Raw genomic sequence first — 17,056 nt, 5'->3', positions numbered from 1 at the left:
GTTGTAATGTGTGTTTTAGAAGGCTGGCTGGTATCAAAGATCATGCCCAAGTTGTGTTCAACTAATATTTAAAACTACTGAGTTAAAAAGTGACTGTAATGGCAGGGTGCAGGGTGTCAGCAGTTTAAAGTGAGAAGAAATCAGAAGATGGATCATGATGGCAATAGCAAGACAAGATGTATTAAATAAAGGTGAGGATGTGAACCAAAATTGTAGAACAAAAAACATAGTGAGAAAGTCAATAACCAGAATATTTTACATAGCCAAGCCTACACAGCCTAGGTACAAAATGCAAAACACAAATCAAAGTCAAAGAATAAAAACAAATTCATAACCAGAGATGTCTTAACAATAATGATTTGAGTTTTTTTTTGTTTTTTTACTTTAATTTATCCACAGACTTGGACAGTTAGGAAGTGTGTGACACTGACATTGTTGCATAAAGATGTCATGTGTCCATTGCTTGCCTACAGCTGGTGCAAAATGCCGCTGCTCGATTTTAACTGGTACAAGCAAACATGAGCACATTATCCCAATTTTGGCTTCCCTTCACTGGCTTCCAGTTCGTTTTTGAATTCATTTTAAGATCCTTGTATTTGTTTATTAACCTTTAATGCTTGTGGCCCATTTTATCTGTCGGAACTGCTGCACCTATATGTACCGTCTCGCTCTCTCAGGTCAGTAGACCAGATGCTTTTACTTGTTCTTAAGACATGATGCAAACTTAGAGGTGATAGGACTTTTTCAGTTGCAGCTCCAAAACTCTGGAATGCTTGCCATTGCACGTTAGGCAGGCTCCTTCACTTGCTGTCTTTAAATCTTATTTAAAAATACACTTTTAATTCCTGGCCTTTGACCCAGTGTGAAATGTTGACTGGGACCTTAGTTGACTATCTGTGTACTTTTTTATTATGAATTTCTTCAGCTCTTATGTGTTTCTGTTTCTTTTACCCTTTTGGTCATTGTGTGTCTTATATGTTGGGTTTTATTGTACAGCGCTTTGGTCAGCCCTGATGTTGTTTTTAAAGTGCTTTATAAATAAAATAAATAAATGTGTCACACACTCCTGATTGTCCTGCCAATTAACAGCCTGGAAACCCTGAATCACTAAGAGCAAACAATAGTGGCACCAAAAAATAAAAACAAAATGGTTACTGCAAGAAGATTTATATATATAAGATTTATAAATAATGTAATCAAATGAAATGTAAATAACAATGTAATCAAAACATTCCAAATGAAAAAAAAAACAATCTGACCATTTAATTGCTTAACCTCTAAAATGCCCAGAATGATATCTTCATTATATTTTGAGGCCTAGAAAAGGCTGAAAAAATGTAAAAGAAAGTTAGATCATGACAGGGACAGAATATTGCTGTGGTTTACTGTATATCATTCTCCCAAATAGTAACATTTCTGTTTTTTCTATATTCCATCTACTCTTTTTATTCACTGAAACATGTGAAATTAATATTATTAGCATAACACTGTGGTATAATTGTTTTCTCTTTCCTAAAAATAAGACAGGAGTTTCTAAAATAATGAAGTACAATTAGAAATACTTTAGAAGGGACTATGTACAGCCAGGAGTGGGAATCCCAACCACTGTTTCTTGAAGTAAGTGAAATTCCAAAAAAATCATCTAATCTTGCTGCCTTCCTCTTGGTTTTGTGATTTTTACAAGTTTAGCCTCATTTTCATTTTTATTTGTGAAAAAGCAGTAGTCTTTGAGGCTTGCCTGGACATCTTTGTCTGTGTGTTGGTGAAGTGCCAATTGAGGAGCTGTGTGACCAGTGAGCACAGGTCTATTGGAAGTTTATTCATTTCAAGGGCCATGGTGTATTTTGAAGGGGGAACTCATTCCTCACAGTCTCCTCTCCAGCACATGGTTTCTTTTTGCTTCTGACCTCTGATACTCTTTGCACCTCCTTGACCTCTCCTTCTCACACAGCTCCCTCAAGCTGTGCAGATTTTTGTCAGTCTGTCCTCTGGCATGGCAGATCATCTAGGTCCTTCCATTCTTTTTGTGGGGGCCGGGGGCCGGGGGGGTTTTCTGCATGCAAAGTCTCTTATTGCTCCCTCCTACTGCTGGGCCACCAGACCAACTTGAGCAGTACTCACATTTAAGTCCCCTGCTCCCTAAGAACAACCTTGTAAATGGTTTTGGAAAGGATTTCCAATAAATTCTGGAACATTCACTTTCACACTAGGCAGCTGGATCCACCTTATTGGTAAGTGCTCAATCTGCCAGCCCAATGCACTGTCCACTCCAGGTGGCTGACCTCATCCAATCTGAAACTGATTTGACTGCCAGATGTGACAATATTTTTCAAAAATGAGTTTAAATGCAAACACAATCTGTGTGTAAATATGTAACTGTGACAAAAAAAATCACATACATATCTTGATAACATGTAAGATATAAAGTACTGTCACATGCTGATTTTTTTTCTTAGCTTTACTCTTTACTACACATGGATTATTGGGGGCAGTGGTGTAATGTTTATTTGAAAATCCAGTGGTTGGAAGAGTTTATTTGAGTAAAGTGGTAAACTTGTTGAAGTGAGATGCAATGTTATTCTGCCTGATTTTTCAAAGCAGTAGAGGGAACATTATAAAAGAAAACAAGTACTGCTTGGAGATATCTGGAAAAAATCTGTTTGCAACCTCATTATAATTATTCTAATTTTCTTTATTGGAATCACTTTTGTCAAGTTTAATATCCGTTTTCTCCCTTTTGTGTACTATTTTAATGCTTTAAAATTTTTGTTCAATTATTATTATGTTTTCTTTGCTCCTGACAATTTCCCATTGTTTCCTGGTATCCAAGATAGAAAAGACGTAGTGACGAGAGAATGTGGATGTGGCTGTGTGTGTTGGCATTAAATGTCTCAGCAGCCATTTATCCAATAAAAGAAAGCCTGGATATATTATACAATTGTTAGCTCTCCTGACTTTTTTTAATTTCAATTGTTATTGATTTTTTAAAGTGAGAAATGACTCATATGCAGAAATGAACAGCAAACATTATCATCAATGAAATAAGTAGAGAGACAAAGCTGGATGTAAATGTAGTAAAATTATTCATATACAGAAGGAAAAAAGACAAAAACAGAATGCAGGTAAAGAAGCCCAAAGAAGACAGTAATATTGTATTACATGTGTTAAGACAGCATCTCCATAAATTACTGTAAGATGCAGAGAGACCAGGAGATGTCATGTCAGGCAGGCAGGAAATGGGGGACAGGCATAGGTTAGAACCAAAATCAAACCAGCAAACAAAGCACGAGGGCGAATCAAAAGAGAAGTAAGGGACAGAAGGACATCAAAACCAAAAACAAAGCTAGCACTAGAACTACTCAGAGATAAAGTAACTGTTCTTAAAGTTTTTATTTGAAGGAATTTATCCACCAAGGGGTGAGTCTATATTGAGGAGCTTCCATATTTATAGTGCAACGTCTGCATACGTTATTGATGTATTGCTCGCAATTACATTACATGATCAGCATGTCGCATAAACAAAAGACAGAAATGGGTTTGGTGGCAACTGGGCGACAGTCAACTCGGCGAAAAGACAACTCGGTGAAAGACAACCCTGCCAAGGACAACCCGGCGAAAAGACAATTCGGCGAAGAAACAATTTGGCGAAATACAACTCGGCGACATCCTTTACCAGTTAGGTAATAGATAGGTTCAAAGAGATTTTTAAATTATATTTAAATGACATTGGCGATTCTAAATTGGCCCTAGTGTGTACTTGGTGTGTGGGTGTGTTTGTGTGTGTCCTGCGGTGGGTTGGCACCCTGCCTGGGATTGGTTCCTGCCTTGTGCCCTGTGTTGGCTGGGATTGGCTCCAGCAGACCCCTGTGACCCTGTGTTCAGATTCGGCGGGTTGGAAAATGGATGGATGGATCGATTTAAGTGACAACGTGATTTAAAATGTTGAAAATAAATTTATATAATTGACGAACAAACTTTATTCTGCAGATGGAACAAACTCTATCTTACATTATCTTTTGCAACCAAAATTGCTAATCCTTTATATAAATTGTATTGATTGTAATCGTATGATAACGATTTTTAGAATACAAAAGATGACCTGCGAGTATGGCTTAAGGAATATCTTTACTCTCAACGTATAGCAGACTCTCATAAAGCAGGTGATTCTACATTGTCATTTAAATATCATTAAAAAATCTCTTAGAACCTAACTATTACCTAACTGGTAAAGGATGTCGCTGAGTTGTCTTTTCGGCGAGTTGTCTGTTGCCCAGTTGCCCCTGAACAACAGAAATGACCAACATGAAAAATTCAACTTTGTCCTCATAATAAAAATACCATAAAATTAATTCTCCATATTAAAAAACTAACATTCAGCACAAGGAAAAATATTAATTTATGACATATTTGAGTACATTACTGTTGTTTTTGAGTTATAATATGTTTTATTTTGACATAATTTCTGTTATGTTAATAATTGCATACTGTCTCTTTAGATGTTCCATGTTTTTGTTGGTGGCGCCCCCCCAAGAGGCAGGGCCAACTTAACATCACCACTCATGGGCTCTCACTCTGGCCATATCAGTAATCTGAGAAGGTCTAGGTGTGGGAATTATTCATTATTTCCGGATTTTCTGTAAGTATCGCTGTGCTTTGTGGGTGTATTTTCTGACTTCTGAATCGTGCCTAGAACTTTGTTTGCTGATGATTCCTTTTCCTTTTTTTGCTGTGCTGGGCTTTATGCTTTATTTTTTATTTATAAGTATTCTTTCGTTGTCCTGTTATACAAGCTGAGGGTTGACTTTTATCCTTCATCTTCTGGGGCTTTTGGAATGTTTATTCTTATTTTTCTTGCTCCACATTTTAGGCCTGCAGGTAGTGTTTAGGATCTGGCTGAAGTTAGTTGATGCACTCCTCAAGTAGAGCAGTAACGACCTTGGACTGCTTAAGCAGCACCCTGTGGAGGCCTCAACCATTTTTGCCTTGATGGAAATTCAATCATCATGACAAAGAGAGACGGCATCATATTTTTCATTCACGTTACCATTCTTTGACTTAAAATTTCCCTCTCTGTTCTCTGACCACGATTCATGCTACATGTCCTGACCTTTGTTATTTGATTATTGTTGTCCTGGTTATAACCCCTGTATGAATTCAAAATATCTGCAATTTTGTAAAGGTGCCTTGGATAAAGATGTCAGTCAAATAATAAGTAGTAATAATCTTTTGTGTTTGAGACATCCTAAAACATTGAAGTGAGCAGGCCAGAATCCTAACAGGTCTGCCCAACAGAGGCAGACTCCTAATACTACCTGGAAACTTAATCAGGAGCAGGCCCCAAAAATAGGGGGCTAACAAAATAACACAAAATGTATCAAAATATATAAAAAAACACACAGGTGAGGATACCTGTAAAACCATGTTTGTGCAAAAAAAGAAAAACAGAAAGATCAAGGAGCAAAGAAGGAAAAAAAACTCAAATGAGCAAAAGTATGCACAAAATATAATATGCAAGCATCATAATCCTGAATCAGAAACAACAATAAAATTACAAAACCAGTACATCCCCAAAGAAAGCAGTACTTATGAAACTCTACAGAAATCAAATGATTCCCTGCTCCTAAGCCTTCTCAACTCACCTATATCGCCATAGTGGGTGCTCAGGAACCGTGACATCAGGATGGCTATGCCTCCTGGGGTTCACCGGCAAAAAACAAGACACAACAGAACATTTAAAGAGACTGAACATCATTAGAGCATTTCAAAGGAACCCAACAGAAATGAAAAATAATAACTCCAAAAAATGTATATATAAAATCCCCATAACTTTGCACCAATACCCAACAGCTTTGGCTTTGATTTCTTGGATTTGTATTGGTTTTGACAATAGATAGGACAGATTCTTGGTAACAAGCTTTTGGCTAGTTTTCTTGACGTTTCTTCTCTCAGTCACCTCCACTATTCTAACTTTGCACTTTTACTATACAAACTAATGCACTCACAGTCCCTTAAGTGTCTGGATCAATCTGTAAGTGCTGAAAGACATTTATGTATGGTTGCTCACTCAAGTAAAGGAGTGAAAACCACATTTTTTATGGTAAAGAAAATACATCATATCTGTAACCCACTGCACAAAATCAGGTGCTACTGAAACAATCTGTGTGTATATTAAATAGAGTGGTGTTAGATACAATACCAAAAGCAGATACAAGGTTTCAAGTTGCACAATTTAAATGTCACTTAGGGTCTTCAACATAGCATTCCAAAGAGAGGGCAGTGTACCTCGAGAGCAGTGCACATGAAAAACAATGGCAGGGACATGGTTATACCTATACTATATGGTATATGAGTTAAGTTTAAAAGATTTCTTCAATGGTAGCTCTAGATAAACTTTAAAATCAGAGCTCATTAAAGGTGTGTCTACAACATCGAAAAAGATATTCGGGAGCAAAAATATTCTTAAGTGTAAAGAGAGCAGTAAAAAGACATAATAATAATTCTATGTACTATATGTATTTATTTCCTGCTGATTTAAAGCAGTAGGTCCAGACTAAATCCTCTGGAGTAACAGATAGGGTTTCAAATGCAGAGGCAGTACCATATGAGCACCGTTCTAAACTATGCTTAGTTCTAATCCCAACCTGATCCCCTTTACAATATATACATCAAGCCGTATGTCAGTTATATTTGCACATTGTTATGTTTTAGTCCTTTTTCTTAGTCCATTTTTGTCTTAGGTTTTGGCACTGTAGATAGAGGTTCACATTTACAGCCAATATTGCAATAGTCTAATAGGATTTAATAGACTGCAAGAATAATAGGAATAAACAGCTTTTTAATGGGGAAAGAAGGTTAAAATAAAATGGGAACTCCTGCAGTGTGATTACACATAAACCATCCTTGCCAATGAGGGTGGAACTATTGTGGGGAGAAGTTGCTAGAATGGGCTTAAACTGCTAGTAGAAATGCCCAAGAAACTGCATAGCTGCCCCCCTCGCCACCTCAAAGAAAGCCACTAGGTATAGTATTAATGGGCTACCACAAACACAATTAAATGTATCTTGACATGGGTGAAAAACACAATTAGATTTATTTAGTTTAAATATGAATGTGCTTGTATCTTTTGTATCAATGTTGTAGACCCCACCCAGTTGTTATGATCCTGTCACACAAAGGCTCAAAAATGGGTATAGGCCTTAAAAAAGCCAGACCAGTCCTCACAAACAAAAGCAAAATCAAACATTTTTATAAAATAGTACTTAAAACATAACAAAAAGATTAAATGGAAACCACATTCAAGCCAGGGATAAAGTCCTGGCTGAACCATGACAATTGACAACAGCCAGGATGAAATTCAAACCCAAGAAAGTGAAGTCATAAGACAGCAGCATTAACCATTTTACCACTGTACTGCCTATTAATGATGAGCAAAACCCGCTGAATATGACAATATTTAGAAATTTTATTGAACTTTGCAAAATGCATTGAAGTCAATGGGGACGGAGAAACGGAACTAGTTTTGAGCGGATTATAATGGTGCAATGGTCTTTTAAATGTCCCTGAGGACTAAGGAAGCATCTGCCAACTATGCTGGGCTGATTATTATGACTAAAGATGTGACCTGAGCTGAGAGGCAGCAGTGCTAACAGGCAATGTTAGTAATAGCTGTGCCACCGTGCCTCCCTGAATCTGATTTTTCCACCCAAACTCCAAAAGCATGCATCTTAGGTTAACTGGCTGCTTTAAACTGGTCTTATAAAAGTCAATGTGTCTGACGATGGACTGGTGCCCTCTGCAGGGCTGGTTCCTGCTTTGGACCCAGTACTACCAGAATTGTCAGCCATAACCTATACTAAGCACGTTTAATAATGGTACCTGAATAGATAATTAAAGTGCACTTATTAAGATGAAATTTACTATGGCAAGAGTTTCTTTAGGTAGTCTTCTGTTTAATTGAGTACTATTGGATCTGTCAAGCCATTTGGAAGCTGTAACTGAAGACAGAGTTGAGAATATTTAATTAGTTTTGCCTATTACGCGGCAAGCACCACAGAAAGCAATGTCTGACATTCTTACGGGCTCAATGTTTAAAAAAGCAAGCAAGCAAGACCAGCCACAAGTTGTGAAAACACAAATGTGGATGGTGCTGCTGCCAGCAAATCATAATATTATTTTAGAGCCTCATGTGAATAATTTGAAACTTGCAATGATCTCACTTTGCCATGAAGCCCGAAAAATTCCAGCACTCTTTTCTTGTTTTAACAGCTTATTTTTGAATTATATAATGCATCATTTTGCACTGAAATATATATGAAATAGTAAAAGTAAACAATGCAAGAGTAGTATTTTGGCTGTTTAGAAGTTAATGAATTATAATGGATAAAGTTCAAGAAAAGTAAAATGTTTAGGGTAAAAGGCAGGAAAAGACACAATTTCAACTTATTAAAGGTTTAAAGAGCAGTAAAATGATCAACAAAAACACACTCTCGTTATTAGAAATGTGTACATTTCTAAAACTGACTTTTAAATAATTTTAATTTTAAATCACTTTTAATAATATAGTTAATTAACATTAAATGATTGTAATAGAGTCTCACTGGTGCTTGTTTTTTAGACTTGCTGAAACCAGAGTTTGTCCACGGAAGGGTAATTAAGTATCATTCAGGTAAGCTGAAGATACTTGTCCAAACTTTAAATGACAAACTATTTTTATAACATTAACCATCGATCTGACTGAGCACCAAGTCATTGGTATTGGGGTTGCTGGCCCAGTCAGCAGGATGACTGCAGGAAGTACAGAGAGACACCAAGTGAGGACAGGGTCCAGCAAAGCCTCAAGAAAGACAGAGAGAGAGAGATGGATAAACTGGGTGGACCAATGTATGTCTGCATGCCAGAGAAAAAGGAAAGCTACTACCAGGGTTCAGGATATCTTGTTTAATATGTAGCAACTCTCTGTATAAATTGTGATGGATGGCGGGGATCGTGCCCTACTGGGAGACCTAGAGGAGCAGGGGAACAGGAGAAGGGCAAATTATACCCCGGGACATGAGAAGACAGCCCCCCTGGGTTGCACTGGGGCCACAGGCTTGAGGCTTAGAAGCTCCAACCTGTTGTGGTCCGTAGCCACCGCCGGGGACCGCCTAGACAGCTCCGGAAACAAGATCCGCAGCACTTCCGGGTGCACTATAAAAGGGGCCGCCTCACTCCATTCAGGAAGCCGGAGTTGGGTGTAAGAGGATGGAGCTTGCAAGGAGTGGAGTAGAGGTGGCAATAGACAGAGAAAGAGAGAAGAAAAGGACTGTAAGCATTATTATTGGTGGTTTGTGCACTGTGTGTTGTGCAGGTGAATTGTACAATAAACATGTGTGTTTTGGAACAGTCACAGTCCATGCCTGTCTGTGTCCGGGCTGAATCTTTCACTATATATATATATATATATATATATATATATATATATATATATATATATATATATATATATATATACAGTATATATATATATATATATATATATATATATATATATATATATATATATATATATATATATATAATATTGTATATATTAGAGTGCCAACAGACAATGTGCGAAAAAGTGACGTATCTATTTTATGAAGTTTTACCCTGTAAAAATGTTCCTTTTCATAAAAATGATACATGAAAAAAATTTAGATGAATATATCAACATTTACTGGTGGCACAATGCTTCCGAAATCATCAGTATTTATTGTAAAATCCCCTTTCATGTAACTATTATGCTTGTTATTGACAGGTGTTTTACTTGGAATATTCAGCATAACTGAGCTTTTAAATAATAATATAATATAATAATAATATAATGTAACCCATAATTACAACAGCGCAAGTGAGCAGAGAGCTGAGGAGACTTCGTGCCAGCAAAGCAGTGGGTCCAGATGGAGTATCGCCACGACTGCTGAAGGTCTGTGCATCGGAGCTGGGGGGTCCTCTACAGCGCATCTTCAACCTGAGCCTGGAACAGGGGAGAGTCCCAAGGCTTTGGAAAACATCTTGTATCACCCCAGTCCCAAAGGTATCACGTCCTAGTGAGCTGAATGACTTTCAGCCTGTTGCTCTGACATCACATGTGATGAAGACCATGGAGAGGCTGCTGCTTCACCACCTTAGGCCACAGGTTCAACACGCCCTTGACCCTCTGCAGTTTGCATATCAGGAGAAGGTGGGAGCGGAGGATGCCATCATCTATATGCTACACCGATCCCTCTCTCACTTGGACAGAGGCAGTGGTGCTGTAAGAATTATGTTTCTAGACTTCTCTAGTGCCTTCAACACAATCCAACCTCTGCTCCTTAGGGACAAGCTGACAGAGTTGGGATTAGATTCATACCTAGTGGCATGGATCGTGGACTATCTTAAAGACAGACCTCAGTATGTGTGTCTTGGGAACTGCACATCTGACATTGTGGTCAGCAACACAGGAGCGCCACAGGGGACTGTACTTTCTCCGGTCCTGTTCAGCCTATATACATCGGACTTCCAATACAACTCGGAGTCCTGCCATGTGCAAAAGTTCGCTGATGACACTGCTATCGTGGGCTGCATCAGGAATGGGCTGGAGGAGGAGTATAGGGACCTAATCAATGACTTTGTTAAATGGTGCGACTCAAACCACCTACACCTGAACACCAGCAAAACCAAGGAGCTGGTGGTGGATTTTAGGAGGCCCAGACCCCTCATAGACCCAGTGATCATCAAAGGTGACTGTGTGCAGATGGTGCAGACCTATAAATATCTGGGAGTGCAGCTGGATGATAAATTAGACTGGACTGCCAATACTGATGCGCTGTGCAAGAAAGGACAGAGCCGGTTATACTACCTTAGAAGGCTGGCGTCGTTCAACATCTACAATAATGTTCTATCAGACAGTTGTGGCGAGCGCCCTCTTCTACACACTGGTGTGCTGGGGAGGCAGCATTAAGAGGAAAGATGCCTCACGCCTGGACAAACTGGTGAGGAAGGCAGGCTCTATTGTTGGCATGGAGCTGGACAGTTTAACATCTGTGGCAGAGCGAAGGGCGCTCAGCAGGCTCCTATCAATTATGGAGAATCCACTGCATCCACTAAACAGTATCATCTCCAGACAGAGGAGCAGCTTCAGCGACAGACTGCTGTCAATGTCCTGCTCCACAGACAGATTGAGGAGATCGTTCCTCCCCCAAACTATGCGACTCTTTAATTCCACCCGGGGGGGTAAACGTTAACATTTAACATTATACATAGTTATTGTCTGTTTTTCACCTGCATTATTATCATTCTTTAATTTAATATTATTTATTGTATCAGTATGCTGCTGCTGAAGAATGTGAATTTCCCATTGGGATTAATAAAGTATCTATCTATCTATCTATCTATCTATCTATCTATCTATCTATCTATCTATCTATCTATCTATCTATCTATCTATCTATCTATCTATCTATCTATCTATCTATCTATCTATCTAAAATAAATTTGTATTGTTCTTATCTATGCCTAGTTTGTTTTTCTATGCCTAGTGTTTACCTTTGTTGCTGTGACACTTGTGTAAGAAATGCAAAATAATGCAATAAATGAAAAACCAGGTATTTGTTATATGCTCATACAGACAGATTTCATTCCCAGTTCCCAAAGTTGAAGGTTAATAACTTGTGTGATTCCCGTATTTTGTCAGTAACAGGCATACATACTTCTTGTGAGTGATAATAGAGGAACTGTGAGACAACAAGAAGAAAATGTTACAGTGCTGTTAGGCTGTTTGCATAGCGTAGTCCTATAAACTGGACGGAATTATTTCTTATTTCTATCTGCATCTTTAGATTGCTAAAAAGCTGTACCAAAATTATAAACTTATTGAGTCCTAATTACTCAACACTGTTATATTTGCATAACAGGTATAGGTGAAGGATTTAAGCAAGATGACATCAGTTGTAGATAAAAAGTCAAGGCAATCACGACACGGTGTATGGCTTATAGGAGGACTCTCTGAGACCATTACTGGCTGTAAACTACTTTCTAACAGACAAGTGCTAAGTCTATTTTTTCATTTGCATACTGTTGAGAAGAAAACAGTCCAGGATGGAGATTTCACAGGACTTCCTCATGGACGATCCTGATTCATGGGACAGTAATGAAGCATATATTTCAGCTCAGTGCAATGTCAAACACCTGAAAGTGGTCAATGATGCAGCGGAGTGAAGGGTGGCACTGATTCAGTCATTCAATTCGGCCATCACTAACCAAGAAGAACAGAAACAGTACCTCCTACAAGTTGTAGAAGACCATCGCAAACAGTTTCCAGCACCAACAAAAACTCTGTGAACTGAAAAGCTCTGAAGAACTGGACAGAACAGTCATATCAACAAGCATGTTTCTGTATAGTGAATATAGAAAAATTCTGATCTCTTGTGCTACCAGTAAATATTGTTTGATTGTCATAAAACTTTGTGTAATTTACCATGGTAAAGAGAGGAACAAAACTGGGGGCTAAGACGTGAGAAGATAAAAACTTTGATTTTCACTGGCACCCTAATATATTATATATATTATAATGCTAAGGTCTATAAGTTTATTATAAGATTATTTTTTTAACTAACGCAGCTAGAACCTTGCTCTTGGTCTTAATAGAAGGTTTATGATCAGATATGCTCTGGAAATTCAAAAACTTTTAGGTAGCAGCAGCTTTTCCAAACAGTTGCAATTTCTCTTACTCCTTCACTAACTAATTGCTAATGTGTGGTGAAGGTACTGGTGCAAAATTGCTGCTGTCTTATCATCCAGGTGGAGGCTGCACATTGGTGGTGGTCGAACTGGCTCCCCACTCTCTATGTAATTAATAATAATAATTATTATTGGATGGTTTTTTAAGCTCCCATCACACTACATGATGTTTCTAGTGATTTTCAATTATAACCTTCATTTACATAATCTTAGTAAAAGATGAACAAACTCAAGTGACTTAGTCATAATGCTCTATGAATGCTCTATGACTTGTCTGATTTTGTCACTAGTCACTGGGAGAGACCCTTGTGGGGGAGAGTTGGCAACCAATTAGCACTCAGCTGAAAGTACAAAGCATATAATGCTGCCATGGGGAATAAAGAAAAATGGGTCTTTTGAACCTTTCAAAAGAGGAGAGGCTTGTCTGTCCAATGTCAATTATTTTTGGTCCCATGGTAGAAAAATATTTGTACCAGAAAAATATTTGTATAATCACTGGCTGTTAAAATGAGGTGAACTTGCAATGCTGTGAAACAGGAAATCTGAACCTGCACTGAAAAGGTAGTCATGTAGTCTGTGAACTCATGCTATTCCTAGTTCTGTAATCTGACATCCTCAAGGCAGGCACGCTCTCTCCAATTCAAAGTTATGCAGTTTGATGGCAGCGTTAGCTCATGACCCAGCTGTCAAAGTAGGATTTGACTAAGGTGACCTTGTGGCAGGGTCTAAAGACACCATAATTCCATAGGCACAATGCATTAAGAGATGAGAGGCTAATGGGGCGATAGCTCAACTACAGGAGAGGATTAGCAACAAAGGAGTAACATTAGGAAAAACAAGAATATAATTGATGTGGGCAACAATTAGTCTAACGTATATTATTCTATTTTTAAATTTTACAGTGGTTCAGATTATGCTACTACTTTGTGGTGGTAATGTTCTGAATAATGTAATATACTCTTTATGTAATGGTCTTTTTCAGTTCATTCTTGATCTCAGGGGTCTTAATGAAAATGTTGTCCTTAGAGTAAGCTCTTGATTAATCATTGTTAATAAATAACAAAAGATAGTGTTTTGTTAAGTATCGGATATGCCCATGGGGGTTTTTCTTTGAGTACTTTGATTTCCTACCATATCCCAAAAAGATGTCACAAACTTGTACGAGAGATGATGTTTTTCAGTAAAAGTGTGCCCTGCCATGTACTGGTGCCCCACCCCAGTACTGCTGGGAAGTGATTAGTGAAATGATTTGTGAAAAACTGAATTCACAGAAACACTGAGTGTTTTGCTTTGTAAAATAAAATCACAAAATAAATTGAGTTTTGCTTCAAATGAAATTTGTGCCATTCACAGAAAAAGAAGGATATTTAGTTCCTATCTGGAAGCGTTTTCATATATTAATTCTAGATACGTTTGCTTTTCATTTAGTATATAAATAAATATCTCTTGTGAAGAGAAAATCACCTAAAGTGTGAATGATGTCACCTAACTAGAATGATGTCAATGGTAGGTAATGGGGAGCAGAAGAGAGGTGGGTTTTGGCAGCGTAGCTTATGTACAGTGATCCCTCGCTATATCGCGCTTCGTCTTTCGCGGCTTCACTCCATCACAGATTTTAAATGTAAACATATGTGAATATATACGTATCGCGGATTTTTCACTGCTTCGCGGATGTCTGCGGTCTACAGTACGTGTGCTTCCTCAGTTGATCTGCCCATTTGAATTCAAACAAGGGATGCTATTGGCGGATGGCTGAGAAGCTACCCAATCAGAGCACGCGGTTAAGCTCCTGGATGCTGTGCTAACTCTCGAGGGTCTCGCGACCATTCTACGAATGGCAAAAGATCTCCAGACATCAGTTGAAGAATGGGACCCGCAAACGATTCGTTCTTTGCAATTTAAAAATGCTCTTGATGGCGCCATGGAAGTATATAGGAACCTCTTTACACAAATGAAAAAGCAGCACCAGCAACTGCCCATCACGATGTTCCTTACACGCAAAACACTACCTAGTACACCTTCAGTGGAAGAAGACGACGGCGGTGCTACACAGTCGCTTGAAGAGGCTCCTTTAAAACAGCCGTGACAGTGCAGTAAATGTCATCGTTATCTGACAAGTTGGTGAGTACCCAAAACTATTTTTCTACGTACTTAGTACATGTATGTACGTTTATTGTAACTGTGCACACATTTTATACAATTTTTTCCTTGCATTGTAGGTACTTATTGCCGGTGGCCTGTCTATCGTAATGGCTGTAACAAATGTGATATCGGAGATGCTCTACAGTATCTTTAAAATAACATTTTGGTTTTATGTACAGCATTTACATGTTATAGATTTTTCATGTATTTTTATATTACCTACTCAATTACAATATGTTTAAAACTGTATTATGTATTAAATAAAACTCCTGAATGATATACGATATGTGTGTTTGTGAGTAGTATATAAACTGTGTTTACATACATAATTTCAACGAATCTTACCTAATAACTAAGAGAATATAAAGGGTTTATGCTGCATAACTGTACGGGGAATATTTCTAAACCATGTGGGAGAGTTTATAAGGACTTAAAATATATAAAAATAACCATATAAACATATGGTTTCTACTTCTTCGCTCTGGAACGCAACCCCCGCGATGGAGGAGAGATTACTGTATTGTTTATCGTGGAGAAAACACAGTGATGTGCATGATGATGTGTCTCCATGTTAAAAATATACAGCATGACACATTTTTTAAGAAACATATTGCAGTTCTCCACAGTGATGTGAACAATACACATAAATAAAACAGATGTTATATGTGTGGTATAAATTACATGTTTCACACAGCAACAGAAAAGAACACAGTTAAATATGGATGTTTGAGTGAGGCTTTAGAAAGGCAATATTGCTTGATTTCACCCTAAAAAAACCCTTAAAAACCCCAAAAAACTAATAAGCTGGGTGGACACTTCCTCTACATTACTGTAAACTGGGTAGAGTAGATTAGAAAATAGGTGGCTAAACAGTTTAACAAAACATCTATTAATCTGTCTATTGTTGCACACAAGCGCGTCGGGAGTATTGACACTAAGCTATGGAGGTACGCTCACTGGCCAGAATTGCTAAGTCCTGAAAAAAATTCAGCCAAAGTACAGTTCAGAATCCACACAGAGGCAAAAGAAGCCAGCTGAATACCTGACGTATACAAATTAACACACTGTAAAACTGGGGCCGGGGCCATTTTGGCTATTTAAGGGTAATGGATTAGGTACATACCGTTGAAGAGTGTGGTCCCCCTTGGAGATTTAAGATCGATAGAATGAGTATATACCACAAAGTACGTGGGTGGTTCTCCCTCAGATATTTGAGAGCAATAAAGTAGGTACACTTGTGCTCAAAAGTTTACATACCCTGGTAGAATCTGTGAGATGTGTACCATACTTTAAAGAAAAGATGACTGATCAGGCAAAAAACATTTCATTTACTTTTAATGGAATCCAAGCTGAACTATAAGGCATCACAGAATAGCACAACCATAAAACAAAAAATAATGAGACGATCCCTGTTCAAAAGTTTGCATTTTAATACTGTTTATTGATCCCTGCAGCATCAATGACGACATGCAGACTTTTGTGATAGTTGTGGATGAGGGCCTTGATTTGTCTCAGGAGGTAGAGCTGCCCATTCTTCTTGGCAAAAAGTCTCCAGGACCCGTAAATTCTTGGGTTGTCCAGCATGAACTGCATGTATGAAATCTTTTCAAAGTGGCTCAATGAAATTGAGGTCAGGAGACTGTGATGGCCACTCCAGCACCATCACTTTTTTCTGCTGTAGCCATAGAAGGGTCAGCTTGACATTGTGTTTTGGATCTTTGTCCTGTTGGAAGATCCAAGTGCATCCCATGCGCAACTTCCGGAGAGATGAATGCAAGTTGTCCTTCAATATTTTTGGGTAACATGCTGCATTCATCTTGTCATTATTTTTCACAGAGTCACCTGAGCCACTGTAGCTCACATTCCCAGAACATCAGCGATCCACCTCCATGCTTCATGGTATGGATGGTGTACTTTTTTTCATGGGCCTTGTTGCATCCTCTCTAAATATAGCGTTTATGGTTGTGACCATAAAGTTCAATTTTGGTCTCATCACTCCAAAGGACTTTGTTCCAGAAGTTTTGAGCCTTGTCTAGATGCTCTTTGGCACATTGTAAATGGGCTGTTTTGTGGCATTGCCACAGTAAAGGCTTTTTTTCTTTTAACTCCGCCATGCTGCCCATTTTTGTTCAAGTACCTCCTTATTGTGCATCTTGAAACAGCAACACCAATTGTT

This window comes from Erpetoichthys calabaricus, chromosome 7 (genome assembly GCF_900747795.2).
Source record: "Erpetoichthys calabaricus chromosome 7, fErpCal1.3, whole genome shotgun sequence".
In the NCBI taxonomy this organism is placed as follows: domain Eukaryota; kingdom Metazoa; phylum Chordata; class Cladistia; order Polypteriformes; family Polypteridae; genus Erpetoichthys; species Erpetoichthys calabaricus.
The sequence above is the reverse complement of the archived record's forward strand: the minus strand, read 5'-3'. Positions refer to the sequence as shown.